The sequence below is a fragment of the Dasypus novemcinctus genome, chromosome 10 (genome assembly GCF_030445035.2).
Source record: "Dasypus novemcinctus isolate mDasNov1 chromosome 10, mDasNov1.1.hap2, whole genome shotgun sequence".
NCBI classification, from domain to species: domain Eukaryota; kingdom Metazoa; phylum Chordata; class Mammalia; order Cingulata; family Dasypodidae; genus Dasypus; species Dasypus novemcinctus.
In genome coordinates, this window is record NC_080682.1 from 58,881,960 (window position 1) to 58,896,719 (window position 14,760).

A 14,760-nucleotide genomic window follows, 5' to 3' on the forward strand; every position below is an offset into this window, starting at 1 on the left:
ATGTAGTCAGCAAAACTCTATGGAAAACTACAGAAAATCCATTTTCTTCAACAACTAGATTGCAAAGGAAATGCAAGGGGAACTTATGAATTAAAAGAGATTTAAGATATATCAAAACAACCTCAATGTGTGGACTCTATTTGTATCCCAATCAAAACAAACCATTGAAATATATTTTGAGACAATGGCAATTTTTGAACACTAACTTAGTGATAGTACTGGCCCAGGGACAGACAAATTGACAAATCAATTAATGGAACAGAGAGCCCTAAAATGCATCCACAAAGATACTTACTATATAACAGTACCCTGAAAAGAATATTCAATAAATGGTGTTTGCACAGTTGGGCATAGACAGCAATCAAGTTTAGAGGGATTATAGGACTAAATGTAAAAAGTAAGATCACTGAGATTTTAAAAAGGAAAATGAAAGGAATGAAAAGTTAAGGCTATATTAAAATTGAGGTTTCTTTTTAAACAAAAGACACCATAAATTGTAAAAAGAAAAAGCACAAGTAGAAGATACTAGTACGAAGAAGTAGTATCCATAATACACACAAATTCCTACAAATCAATTTTTAAAAAAGAGCAACAGGTTTAAACGAAAGAGTAAATCCAAATGGCCTATAAAATATGAAAAGGTGCTCAGCATTACTAATGATGGGGAAATGCAAATTTAAACGGCATCAGACACCATAAAAGATCCAACAATATGGCAATAATGAAAGCATCTGAAAAGTCACTACCAAGTGTGTCAAGGATATGGTATAAGGGAACTCTCACAGTGGGTGAAGGAGTGTAGACCCATAAAATCATTTTAGAAGAGCCATGGCATTATCTAAATAAAGTTGAACATGATGCATGTATTTTATGACTCAGTAATTCCACAAGTATAACCAACATAAGTGCTTGCACTAGTATCCCAGTACATCCAGATACATGCATAGGGTGTTCATAGTTATATTTTCTGTAAAAGCTAAAATTTGGAAACAACCCAAATACCCAACAGAAGAATAATTATAGGAATAGATAATAAATGAAATTTACAAATATAATGTTGAATGAAAGCAGCAAGACACAAAACAGTAAGTACTTTATCATTACCTTTATATATAACATTTTAAAACAAGTCAAAGGTATGTTTAGAGATGCATACATAGGTGTAAAATTATAAAAAAAAACATCCAAGTCAGTTAGTGGTTAGCTCTAGGAGTTATGAAAGGGTTTTGATTTGAGTGGAACCCACAGGGGATCTTCTGGATTGCTTGAGCTGGGTGGTGATTTGTGTATGTATTAGCATATGAATTCATTATTTATTCTGTACTTAGGCCCTGTTTCTTGTTCCAAATAATTATTTGCATCTTTCTTTCTTAAACAGTCTGTCAAAGGTTTTCTTATTAAGTGGTTCTTTTAAAAAACCAGCTTAACTTTTTGCTCTTATTGTAGTTATTTTCCCGTCTTCGTTGGATTTAGTAGTAAATTTGTTTTTGTGTTTTCTTGCTTTCTAATGAATGGCTGGCATATAAAGCCATAAATTTTCTTCTTTCTACTATACTCTGGCTACATTCCATTGGTTTTTATACATAATGCTCCACTGTCCTTTCTAAATGATTTGTCAATTCAGCTTCTTTGACATCATTTTTTTTTTTTTTGGAGGTCCTGGGGAACCCAGGACCTTGTACATGGGAAGCAGGTGCTCAACCACTGAGCTATATTCGCTCCCCAATGAAAGTTGGGTTTTTTTTGTTTGCTTGGTTTTGTTTTTAGGAGGTACCAGAGATCCAACCCTGGACCTTACACATAGGAAGCAGGTGCTCAACCACTTGAGGTACATCTGTTCCCTTGATACCCTTTGCCAAGAGTTGTCTAAAAATTTTTCTGTTTCTGTTTCTCATCTCTTTCTTCCTTCCTCCCTACTTCCCTTCTTCCTTCCCTTCCTTCCAGCTTTTCTTTTAAGGAATTATTCCATTGCAATCAGACAATACGGCTCAAATGTCTGCATTTTCAAATTTATGGAAACATTGTTATTTGTTTTTCTTTATGTGCATTATATCTCCACATATCTGTAATATAATTCACAAGAAAAAATGTTTAGAAAATAAAACACAGATATTGAAAATATATAAGAAAATGACAACAACAACAAAGTTAGTATTGGCAATAGCAAAAAGGGGAATCATTAAATAGGAAAAAGAGATTGTATTATGTTAAAAGACAATTTTTAACTATAGTTAACTTTTATGCACCTAAACATAGTAAACAGTATTAGAAAAACAAGTAAAACATAGTGGGAAACTTTAACACACCTTTCTCAGGAATCAACAGATCAAGCAATCTAAAAACAAATAAGGAGAGGATTTTTAAAAACTTTTTATTATTAAAAATCTCAACACAACAACAAACTAGAGAATACAAACCCTAAGTTACCATAATCTAGCTCTATTAATCAAATACATTTTGTTATACTTTTTTCATTTTTCTGTCACCCTGTTTATATTTGTGGGAGTATTTAAGGCAACTTCCAGACATGTCATTTACCTCCAACATATAAATAAATATATATATATACACACATACACAAATATATACCTGTTCTTACATAATTCGGTATCATTTATCACATTAAACAAATATAAGAAGATATAAAGGATTTGGATGTGACTAAGTAAAACTTACTAGCACTTGGTATTCAGAGAATACGGACAAAAATTGATCATGTACCAAGTAAGCTACTAATAAAATTTCAAAAAATTTCAAAATGCAGACATTATTCGAGCCATATTTCCTGAACACAATACAAATGGGCCACAAATTAATAGTAAAGGAGTACCAAAACAAATGATCAGGAAACAGAAAAAACTCGATTCTTCTAAATAAGTCTTGCATTAAAAGGATATCAAAACTGAAATGACAAACCATTTAGAAAGGACTGTGGAAGCATTACAAATTGAAACTGGTGAGATACAAAGTACAGTGCAAAGAAGAAATTTTATAGCTTTAAATGTGACTCATTGAAAAGCAATTAAGTACAAAAATAAATTATTAAACTCATAAGTCAGAAAAAGACTTAAATTAAACCCAAAGAAGATAGGAGGAAAGAATTAAAATAAAAACAATAATTAAGGGGCAACAAGTAAAAAATGAAAATAGGAGCAAAAAACCTCTAAGTTGGTTCTTTGGAAAAAAAATTTAATAGGCAAATCTTTAACAGACAGATTAAAAAGAGATGCAGGGGAGTGGGTGTAGCTCAGCAGTTTGAGCGCCTGCTTCCCAGGTATGAGGTCCCAGAGTCAGTCCCCGGTACCTCCTAAAAACAACAAGAGATGCAAATAACCATTTGGACATTAACTACAAGAAAGAAAACATTAACTACAGAAGCAGAGGCAATTACTTAGAGGGAACACCATGTACAATTTTGTAACAACAAATTTAAAAATCTAAATGAAAGGGATGATTTTCCTAGAAAAAATACCTGACTTAAATCAACTAAACTAAACCAGAGTACTTCTGGAAAAAAACTGGAAAGGTAGTCTGTCTCAGATCTAAGAAAAATCACTGGGGCCAAGTAGTTTTATAATTCATTTGTACCAAATCCCTACTGTATGTAAGTAAACTTTTCAAAGCTGAGACAAATACAGGAAATGACATATATACCTGTTCTTATTCATTGCTACACATTATGTATAATAGCAAAATATTGGAAAATACCTAACAGTAAAATAGTTAGGGAGTGGTTGAATAAAGAATGGTACATTCAATGAAAGAAATATGCAGCCATTAAGTATATTGCTAATTTTTTTTTAAAGGCCAGTTGGGGTATGTATGTATGTATTTTTTGGAGGTACCAGAGACTGAACCTGGGACCTATAAAATGGGAAGCAGGCTACCCATATACCACTAAGCTACACCTACTCTCCTATCACTAAGTTGTTTTTTATTTTAGATTTATTTTTAAAGATTTATTTATCTGCCCCTCCACCCCTCGTTGTCTATTCTCTGTCCATTTGCTGTGTATTCTTCTGTGTCTGCTGTCTTCTCTCTAGGTGGCACCAGGAATCGATCCTTGGACCTTCCGTAGTGGGAGAGAGGTGCTCAATCTCTTGAGCCACTTCAGCAACCAGGTCTGCTCCATCTCCTATTGTCTATCCTCTGTGTCTCTTTCTGTTGCGTCATCTTGCTACGCCACTCTCCACTCGGGTCAACTTGCCACACAGGCTAGCATGCCACACAGGCCAGCACTCTACACGGGCCAGTTCACCTTCACCAGGAGAACTCAGGAATCAGACTCTGGACTTTCCATATGGTAGATGGGATCCCAATTGCTTGAGCCACATCTGCTTCCCTATTTTATTTTTTATTCATTTCTTCCTCTCTTGTTGCCTGCACACGCTATCTGCTCTCTGTGTCCATTTGCTGCGCATTCATCTGTGTGTGCTTGTTTTTATCTTCTCGTCTTCTCTTTAGAAGGCACTGGGAACTGATCCTGGGACCTTCGACATGGGAGAGAGGTACTCAATTGCTTTAGCCACCTCAGCTCCCTGGTCTGCTACATCTCTCACTGTCTTTCCTCTGCATCTCCCTTTGTTGTGTCATATTGCTGTGCCTGCTCTCCGTGGCACAAGCCGTTGGCTCTCCACAGTGCAGGCTGGTTTGCCTTCACCAGGAGGCCCCAGGAATTGAACCCAGGGCCTCCCATATGGTATATGGGAGCTCAATAGCTTGAGCCACATCTGCTTTCCCCTATCGTTAAGTTTTATAAGTTGGGAAGCGGATGTGGCTCAAATGATAGAGCTTCTGCCTACCATATGGGAGGACCTGGGTTTGATCCCTGGGGCCTCCTGGTGAAAAAGAAGACAAAGCATGCCCACACAGTAAGCCAGTGCCCGCGCAAGTGAGTCATGCAGCAAGATGATGACACAACAAAAACAGAGATGAAGGGGAGAATCAAGGCGAAGCACAGCAGAGACTAGGAACTGAGGTGGCACAATTGACAGGGAACCTCTCTCCACATCAGAGGTCCCCAGGATCAAATCCTGGTGAATGCTAGAGGAGAGAAAATGAGAAGAGTCAAGACAGCACAGACAGCAAAACAGAAGGGTGGGAAGAAGAGTAGGGGGAAAATAAATAAATAAATCTAGTTTTAAAAGTAAATGCAGAAGATGGTGAAGTAGGGAGCTGCAGAGCTTACTACACTTCCAGGAACAGCTAGTGAACAGGCAGAAACTGGCCGAAACAACTGTTTTGGTGCTCTGGAGACGAGAGGAGTACTGTGCAGCATCCAGGGAAGAAAAGGTTGTAGAGCCTGAGAAACCCCTGTGAACAGCTGTGAAAAACAGGCTCTGCCGAGGCTGTTGGTGTCCACCCCCCACTCCCTAGCAGGTAGAGTCCAGTCCCTTTCTAGCTGCTACTGCAGACCAGGAGGGCTGTGGTAGCTCTCCTCCCCAAGAACAGGGGCGACAGCCCAGTACTGATGCAGCTACAGGACTGCGAATTTAGTGTCTGGATCCAGCTGCTTTAGCCTGCCCCAGACAGGATTCATACCACCATTGTTTTGACCAGTGTCAGAGGAGGAGCTGGTAAAACTGCCTTCTCAGAGCTGCAGCAACAGGTTGCTGAAAAGTGCCATCTGCTGGGTAGGCCAGGAAATTATACCTTTAGGAAACCATGAAAAAGGCTTTTTGGCAACTTTACTAACCCTTTCCCCAGGGTCCTCTGGAACCGGTCTGCACCTCTGTATACGTCCCTACCCCTGATCTGGCTGGGAAATACTAATGAATCAAGTATCAAAGAAGAGCCTTAACATAAACCCAATTAACAACAAAATCCTAGACAAGAGAAAATGACCTTCAAAATAAACTCATCACGATAATCAGGAGCCCAGATAGCAGCAAAAAATTACAAGCCATACTAAGAAACAGAAAGACATGGCCCAGTCAAAGGAACAAATTAAAAAGTCAGTGGAAATCCAGAATTTGGAACAACTAATCAAAGATGTTCAAACAAATCTCCTAAATCAATCCAAGGAGATAAAGGAAAATATGGCTAAAGAGATACAGGATATTAAGAAGAAACTAGGTGAGCATAAAGAAAAATATGCCAAGAAAAATAACAGATCTTGTCGGAATGAAAGGCACAATAGATGAAGTTAAAAATACACTAGAAGGGGATGTGGATGTGGCTCAAACAAATGGGCTTCTGCCGACCACATGGGAGGTCCCGGGTTCACTTCCTGGTGCCTCTTGAAGAAGGTAAGCTGATGCGTCGGGCAGGCATGGAGGGCTGCTGCAACGAAGAGATATAAGGAGGAAAGATGAGAGACACAAAAAACTGGGGAGCTGTGGTGGCTTAAACAACTGAGTGCTTCTCTCTCACATGGGAGGTCCCAGGTTTGGTTTTTGGTGCCTCCTAAACAGAAGACGAGTAGTTACAGAGCTCATGCAGAGAATGGACAGAGACAGCAGACAGCAACCACAAACAAAGAATGGGGGAGGGGAATAAATAAATGAAATAAACCTTTAAAAAAAAAAGTCTTTAACATCCCAATTAATATAATTGAAAAAAAAATATACACCAGAAGCATACAATAGTAGATTTGGATCAGAGAGCTAGAAGACATGACATCTGAAATTAACAGACAGAACAGATAGAGAAAAGAATGGAGAAAATTGAGCAGGTTCTCAGGGAAGTGAATGACAGCATGAAGCACACAAACATACGTGTCATGGGAAAAGTAAATGTGGAACAGTGTGTATAGTTTACTGAAGTTCATGTGATGGTAGGCGTAAATTACGTATAAATGTTTTTGTTTGTGTATAGAAGGGTACATGAGAAACCAATGGCATCGATTTTCAGGGAGAGATGGTTGGCTGGCAAGAGAAATGGAGGAAGACTTTTCATTGGATATTTTTTACACTTTTTCAGTTTCACCATTTTGAATGGACTGTCTATTAAAAAGCAAAAGAAAAACAAAAAACAACTAAGGAAACAAACCGGCCACAGGAAAGTAAACAAGATTAAGATAAAAAAATCTATAAACTAATCTCATTTATGAACATAGATATAAAATCCCAAATAAAATGCTAACAACTTAAATCTTGCCAAATGGATTAAAATAATTCACCATGACCAAGTAGCATTCATGATAGAAACTTTTTTTAAAAAGGTACAGTATTAGGAAATCAAGTAATATTATAGTTTACCACAGTAGCAGAATAATAGAGAAAAGAAAGTAAATTTAGAAGCTCAAAGACAAAATTCAACATCCATTGTTAGTATTATCATCATCATTATCACTACCCACCACCAGCATTATCTTAAGCACTTTAAAACAGAAGGAAATATTCTTAACTAAAGGGTATAATATGCCCTTTATCAACATATCAACAGCAAATATATTTCATAGTGAAATACTACATAAATTACTTAACTTCAGGGAGAATCAGCATGCTATCACTGCTACTATTCAGCATTATACTAGAAGCCTTTACCAATATGATAAGACAAGGGGAAAAAATCATAAGTAAGAGGAGGAGATTCAACTACCATTATTTCTAGAAGATATAACTGTTTACCTAAAAATATGAGAGAATTAGTTAGAAAATATGCTAGAATAAGAAGTCAACAAAGTTGCCAAATACAAAATGTAGGTATGAAAATTAATGACTGCCATACACTACCATAACCAACAATTAGAAAAAATGTGGGAAAAATTATATTTAAAAACCTGCTAAAATGATATGAGACTATGTGGAAAAAATGATAATACTGACATACATAAAATAAGATCTTAACAAATGGTAAAATATTTTATTTTGTAAGTGTATCAGAGATAGAGAAGAAATATTGCAAAGATATCAATTTCCCCCTATATTATCAGTTCAATGCAGCCACAATCAAAACCCCAAAATATTAAAGGGGCTCCTACTGGCCCATTAAACAATTTGAGCATCAGAAATACTAACTGTAATTGATAAGAAAATGAATTTTACAAAATTCATGAAAGACTTTTGGTGTCATGATGATGGAGTAATTCCATTTAGAGCCTATTAACACACACTGATAACAAATAAAAACCCTGGACAAAATATAAAATGCAACTACCTGAAGACTATGAAAAGTTGGCAGATTGGGGAGGGCCCAAACTTAAATAAAGATCTTTATAGGGAGTGTTTCAGTGTTTCCCAGGTTTCTTTTCTCTTTTAATCACCAAGAACTGACCAGAAGACAGCTCCTATGCAGAAGTGCACAGTACAAAGGCAACAAGAACTCCAAGAAAAACCCTTTCATGGAGATAGGGGTCCCAGGCAAGACTAAGAGCAAGGGGGGAGAGGGCGCCGGGGAAATCTCCATTTACTCTCCTTTTCTCTCCCAGCATTGCTTTGATGGTAGCCCAAGTAAGGGAGCAGCCTTTGGCAGCGGTGAAGCAAACATCGAAATTCCTAACCCTGTCTTTTTGGACAGAAGAATCTGAAACAGGGTCCCTGTGGCATGAAGTGTAGGGAGAATCCTTGTTCCTTTCCTTTTCCTTCCCTTCCCTCTCACTGCATTGCCCCGGTTGCACAGAACTGTGCCAAAACACAGGTAACTAAAACTCAGAGAAAAATTCTGACTTTCTAGCCAAAGGACTAGGAAAAGGGAACCCTAGAAGTAGACAGTATGAGGAAAACCCTAGGAGGAGAGAGTTGGAGAATGGTATTCTTTAATTCCATGTATGAACTCACACAAATCCCAGTTTCACACCCAAATTGTACATAGGTGGGACAGACAGAAAAGCCTTTCTGAACTATAACAGTCTACCACCCAATTCCAGACTAACTGCTGAGAGGCCCATACATGAGACAGATCCAAAGCAGAATAGCAAAGCCTTTGAAAACTGAACTGATATTGGAACCATGGAAGGTGAGACAGAACTTGTGATCTGACTACCTGCTAAAACAAACATATGGGAAAAAAAAATCATTCTTCCAGAGGATTTTAACAGAACCCAGGGTCTTACGTATTTTATTAAAATTACTTGAAGAAGTGGGCAGTATAGCCCTCTTCTCTGTGGTTCTTGCACTGTGCCAAAGCTGGGCTGCCTATTGCGAGGTGGACTTGTTCATCTATCCCACCAGACCGTCGGCCCTGGCTCTGCTGATATCCTGGGATGCCAAGTATAGTTTGCCTCTAGACTTGCCCCTTTAGTTAAGGGATAGAGGCGGGAACAGAAGAAAAAAATAGTCCCATAATGGTTGGAGGCCTCGCCTGATTCTCCCCAGTGTCTTCAGCATCCAATCTGAACTGCAGAGGGTGATATTGGCCTTGAAAAGAAACCAAGATGGTAAGCAGATGTGGCTAAGGGAACAGAACTCCCGCCTACCACACGGGAGTTCAGGGTTCAGTTTCCTGGTGCCTCGGCACAGAGAGCTAACACACAAATGACGCAACAAAGACACACAGCGAGGAAACACAATGTGAGAAGCAACAAAACAGGGAGTGGAGGTGGCTCAGTGATTAGGCACCTCCCTCCCACATGGGAGGTCCTGGGTTTGGTTCACATGCCTCTGAAAAAGAGAAAACCAGCACACAACAAACACACACAGCAAATTCTAACAATGAGGGGATGGGGAGAAATAAATATATAAATCTTAAAAAAAAAAAAAGAAACCTAAATAAAAGGAAACAGCTCTCAGGAAGTATAAACTAATGAAAAAACCAGATTCACTGCCCCATTTTTTTTTATCCCTTCAGTAGTTTGGTTTTCAGTGACTTGCAATCTATGAACTAGAGCCCATTTCTTCTCTATTGAATTTGATTCTTCTGACCCTTTTTCCATTTCACGCTTTCACTAAATATTTAAAACTTCAATTCTTTATTCCACAAATATTTATTGAATGCCTGCTATGTAAAAGATACTGATTCTTCCTTTCCTGTGACTTTCTTGCCGTGTCAGCTCTGTGTGTGCGGTGCCACTCCTGGTTGTGCTTTTATCTTCATGCCGGGTGGCTCTCCTTGCAGGGCACACTCCTTGTGTGTGGGCACCCCTACGCAGGGGCACCCCTGTGTGGCACAGCACTCCTTGCATGCAGCAGCACTGCACATGGACCAGCTCACCACACAGGCCAGGAGGTCCTGGGTATCAAACCCTGGACCCTCCATATGGTAGGCGGACGGTCTATCAGTTGAGCCACATCTGCTTCCCTCTTATATTTTTTAATGTAACATTTTTTGTGATGTATGTATCTTAAAAAAAAAAAAAAAGACAATTAAAAAATAAATAATAAAATAGAACAAAACTAAAACAACAACAAAAAGAATGATATAAATGTGACCAATTCTCGTATGAAAAATATAATCAACAAATGCCAACCCTGGAATGACTCAGATGTTGGAATTATCAAAGACTTGAAGGCAGCTATTATAACCATGCTGCATTAGGTAAGGCAAACACAACTCTTGAAATGAATAGAAATAAATAGAGAAACAAGAAACTAGAAAAAGAACCAAATACAAATTTTAGAGTTGAAAAACACAATTATTTGACATTTAAAATGCACTGGATGGGCTCAGTAGCAGAAAGGAGAAGGCAGAAGAATCAATGAGCTTGAAGGTAGATCAATAAAGTTATCCAGTTAAAAGAACAGAGAAAAAAAGATTAAAAAAAATGAACAGAACTTCAGGAACCTGTGAAATAGTATCAAAAAGTTTGACATTTGTGTCATTGGAGTTCCAGAAAAAGAGAAAAAGATAGGGATAGAAAAAACGTTTAAAGAAATAATGCCCCCAAACGTCCCAAATTTGGTGAAAGAAATATATTTACAGATGCAAGAAGCTCAGTGAATTCCAAACAGGATAAACCTTACCCAGATAAATCATAATTATATTGTTGAAAACCAAAAATGAAGTCTTAACGCTGGACAAAAATGTCATATTACAAATAGGGAATAACCATTCAAATGACCAAAGATTTCCTATCAGAAATCAGAAGACAATGGAGGGAAGTGGACTTGGCCCAGTGGTTAGGATGTCCGATGTGGAGGTCCGCGGTTCAAGGAGGTCCAGGGCCTCCTTGATCCATGTGGAGCTGGCCCAAGTGCAGTGCTGATGCACCCCTTAAGGAGAGCTGTCCAGCACGAAAGAAAGTACAGCCTGCCTAAGAATGGTGCCATCCACGTAGAGAGCTGATACAAGATGATGCAACAAAAAAAGAGACACAGATTCCCATGCCACTGACAACAACAAAAGTGGACAAAGAAGGAGACACAGCAAATAGACACAGAGAACACACAACCGGGGTGGGGGGCAGGGGAGAGAAATAAATAAATAAATAAATCTTAAAAAAAAAAAAAAGTCAATAGAACAACGTATTTAAGTGTTGAAATAAAAGAACTGTCAACCCAGAATTCTATATCTACTCTTCAGAAATGACCGTGAAACAAAAACACCCAGAGATCAATAAAACAGAGAGAATTTGTTACTAGGAAATCTCTTCTAAAAGAAATGTTTAAGAAAGTTCTTCAGGTGAAGGGAAATGCTATCAGAGGCAAATCTGACCAAACATTTATGGAAGAAATAATACCATGCAATCACTTGCAGAAAATAAAAAAGTTGGAAACATTTTCCAATTCACCTGCAGAAAATCTATAGTTAATATCATATTTAATGATAAAAGACTGGCTGCTTTCTCCAAAGAATGGAACAAGGCAAGGATGTCCACACTCACCACTCTTATTCAACATTTTACTGTAAGTCCTGGCATTAAGACAAGAAAAGAGAAAGGCACAAATATGGAAAGGAAGAAACAAAACTGCCCTTATTTGCATATGACATGACTGCCTACATAGAAAATGCCATTCCACTAGCAAGAAATGGAGTTCTGCAAATTGGCAAGATTTATTATCAATATAAAAAATCAACACTATTTTTCTATGCTATCAATGAACAACTGGAATTTAAAGAGAGAAAAAAAAAGTATCATTTACAATAACACCAAAAAATATTTAGGTATAAATCTGACAAGCATGTGCAGGATCTATATGTCAAAAGCAATCAAATGGAAAGATACAGTATTCATGAACTGGAAGTTAAAATATTGTTAACAGTTCAGTTCTCCTCATATTGCTATAGATTCAAAGAAATCCATATCCCAGCAGCCTTTTTTATAGATATTGATGCTAACTTGAAAATTCATAGAAAAAAAAAAAAGGAACTAGAACAAAACAAGAACAATTTGAAGGGCTCACACTACCTTATTTCAAGACTTACTATAGGTGGCGGGCTTGGCCCAGGGGTTAGGCCGTCCGTCTACCACATGGGAGGTCCGCAGTTCAAACCCCAGACCTGTGTGGAGCTGACCCATGTGCAGTGCTGATGTGCGCCAGGAGTGCCGTGCCACACAGGAGTGTCCCTGTGTAGGGAAGCCCCACGCGCAAGGAGTGTGCCCTGTAAGGAGAGCTGCCCAAATGCGAAAAAAGTGCAGCCTGCCCAGGAATGGCACCACACACACAGAGAGCTGATGCAGCAAGATGACACAACAAAAACGGATTCCAGGTGCCACTGACAAGAATACAGGCGGACACACAAGAATATGCAGCAAATGGACACAGAGAGCGGACAACCAGGGGGGTGGGGAAGGGAAGAGAAATAAATTTAAAAAAAAAAAAAAAGATATCCCCTTCCCTAGTTTCAGGATCAAGCAGGTTTCCCCCTCTTTTTATATTCTAGTGGTCATTTTAATGTAAATATAAAAAATAAGAGTGCTGTCTGATAACTGTGCACCATCTTGCTTGAAAGAGCCTAGTGTTAATTTACACTGGTCCTAGCCAATGTAAATCATCTAACCACAAACTTTACTAGAAAATCTCTGTTCTTTTAAAGCAAAGAACATGCCCTTTAGGCACCTGAATAATTAAAAATGCACAAAGAGAAGGAAAAACAGCTGCAACTAAGGGCAAAAAGCCTGTTCCAGAAAATATTACAAGAATCTAGAAGTTGGTATCAGTGGAAGATTTCTCTTTTTTCTTTTAACTTATTGGAATTATGGAAAATGGAATTATGGACTCTGAGGTACCAGAGGCTCATATCCTCTCTATGACCTCATTTCAACTGTGTGTATATGTATAAAACTAAGAATTCTAGTTAAAAAATTAAGAGGACAAAGTTCAACTACTTAACTTTAACCCATGGTCATCCTAGTGTTCCATTTTTCTTTTACATTCTCTTCCTTTTGCATTGAACAAAACTGAGGGCCTATTATGTGTCAGGACTTAGAAGTAAAATAATGAACATACAATAATAAATAAATTTAATGTTTCAGGCTTTGTGCTAACTGCTTTATGTCTCTGACTCCTCTCAAAAATTCTAGGAGGCAGACACTGTATCATTATACCCATTTTACAGATGAGGAACATGTTTAAGTCACGTAACTATTAAACCATAATTTGAACCCTGGGTGATGTAACTGCAAAGCCCAAATTCTTAACTATAACACCTCTCTGGCATAAAGAAATTCATATTCTACAGTAATACCTACAAATGCAAAAGAATAAATTAAAACCAAGTGAATATTAAAGGGCTGTAGGAGTTCAGAGGCAAAGAACACTCATTTTTGCCTGGATTGACTGCTACAAAATGACTTTGATGATTGTTTTAAAAGATAAATATCTGGTGGGCTGAAAAATGGAGAAGAGGCACTCTAAGTAAATAAGAGCCCACAATCGAAAGGCCCACAATTGTGAAAGGGGCTCACAGTTCAAGAAACAATGAGAGGCAAGCAGACTTGGCCCAAAGGATAGGGCATCTGCCTACCACATGGAACGTCCACGGTTCAAACCCCGGGCCTCCTTGACCCGTGTGGAGCTGGCCCATGTGCAGTGCTGATGTGCACAAGGAGTGCTGTGCCACGCAAGGGTGTCCCCTGCGTAGGGGAGCCCCACGCACAAGGAGTGCGCCCGTAAAGAAGAGTCGCCCAGCGCAAAAGAAAGTGCAGCCTGCCCAAGAATGGCGCCACACAGAGAGAGAGCAGACACAACAAGAGGACGCAACAAATAGAAACACAGATTCCCGGAGCCACTGATAAGGATAGAAGCGGTCACAGAAAAATACACAGCAAATGGACACAGAGAGCAGACAATGGGGAGTGGGGTGGGACAGAAATAAATAAAAAATAAATCTTAAAAAAAAAAAAAGAAACAATGAGAAATTAAATTATGATCATAGAAGGAAAATGGAGATGGTGGATGGAGCAAGAGAGTAGAATGTGGAAAGGGACAGATTTTTAAGAATTTTACATATTATGCTCAGGAATTTAAAAATTTTCCCATGAAGCACAAAGAGGGGTTTGAAGCAGAGAAGTAACAACCAGCTTTCCTTTTTAAATTATAGATAAATCTGATGACAATGTAGAAGATGGACTAGAGTAATGAGACTAGTAAGAAGGATTCTTATTAGAAGTCTGTTGCAATGGTCCAAGTAAGAGATGATAAATTCTCCTAGAAGAGGAGACAATGGGGATGGAACAGTGAGAACTTCAAAGATCTAAGTGTAGGATTGGATTGATGATGACGATTTTAACTAAAAAATGAGATAACAATGATTGTCAGGAAGAAACTAGTTTTAGATTTATGTTTTACAGCAGAGATTACAAAAGGTTTGTTCTAGGAATGTAAGAGAGAATGTAATAACGATTTGCAAAGCAGTATGAATGGGGGTACCTAAACTACAAACATAATGTCTTTGAATCTAAGACTGAATTTCTGTTATACTAATTTTCCTATATAACAA

At 38.2% G+C, this 14,760-nt stretch overlaps 1 protein-coding gene across 2 annotated transcripts in view; it reads right to left on the minus strand.

The window, feature by feature from the left end:
• The window catches only part of QSER1 (glutamine and serine rich 1), a 107,451-nt gene that overhangs the window by 25,924 nt on the left and 66,767 nt on the right, over positions 1–14,760 (minus strand). The gene's annotated exons all lie outside the window — the stretch shown is intronic.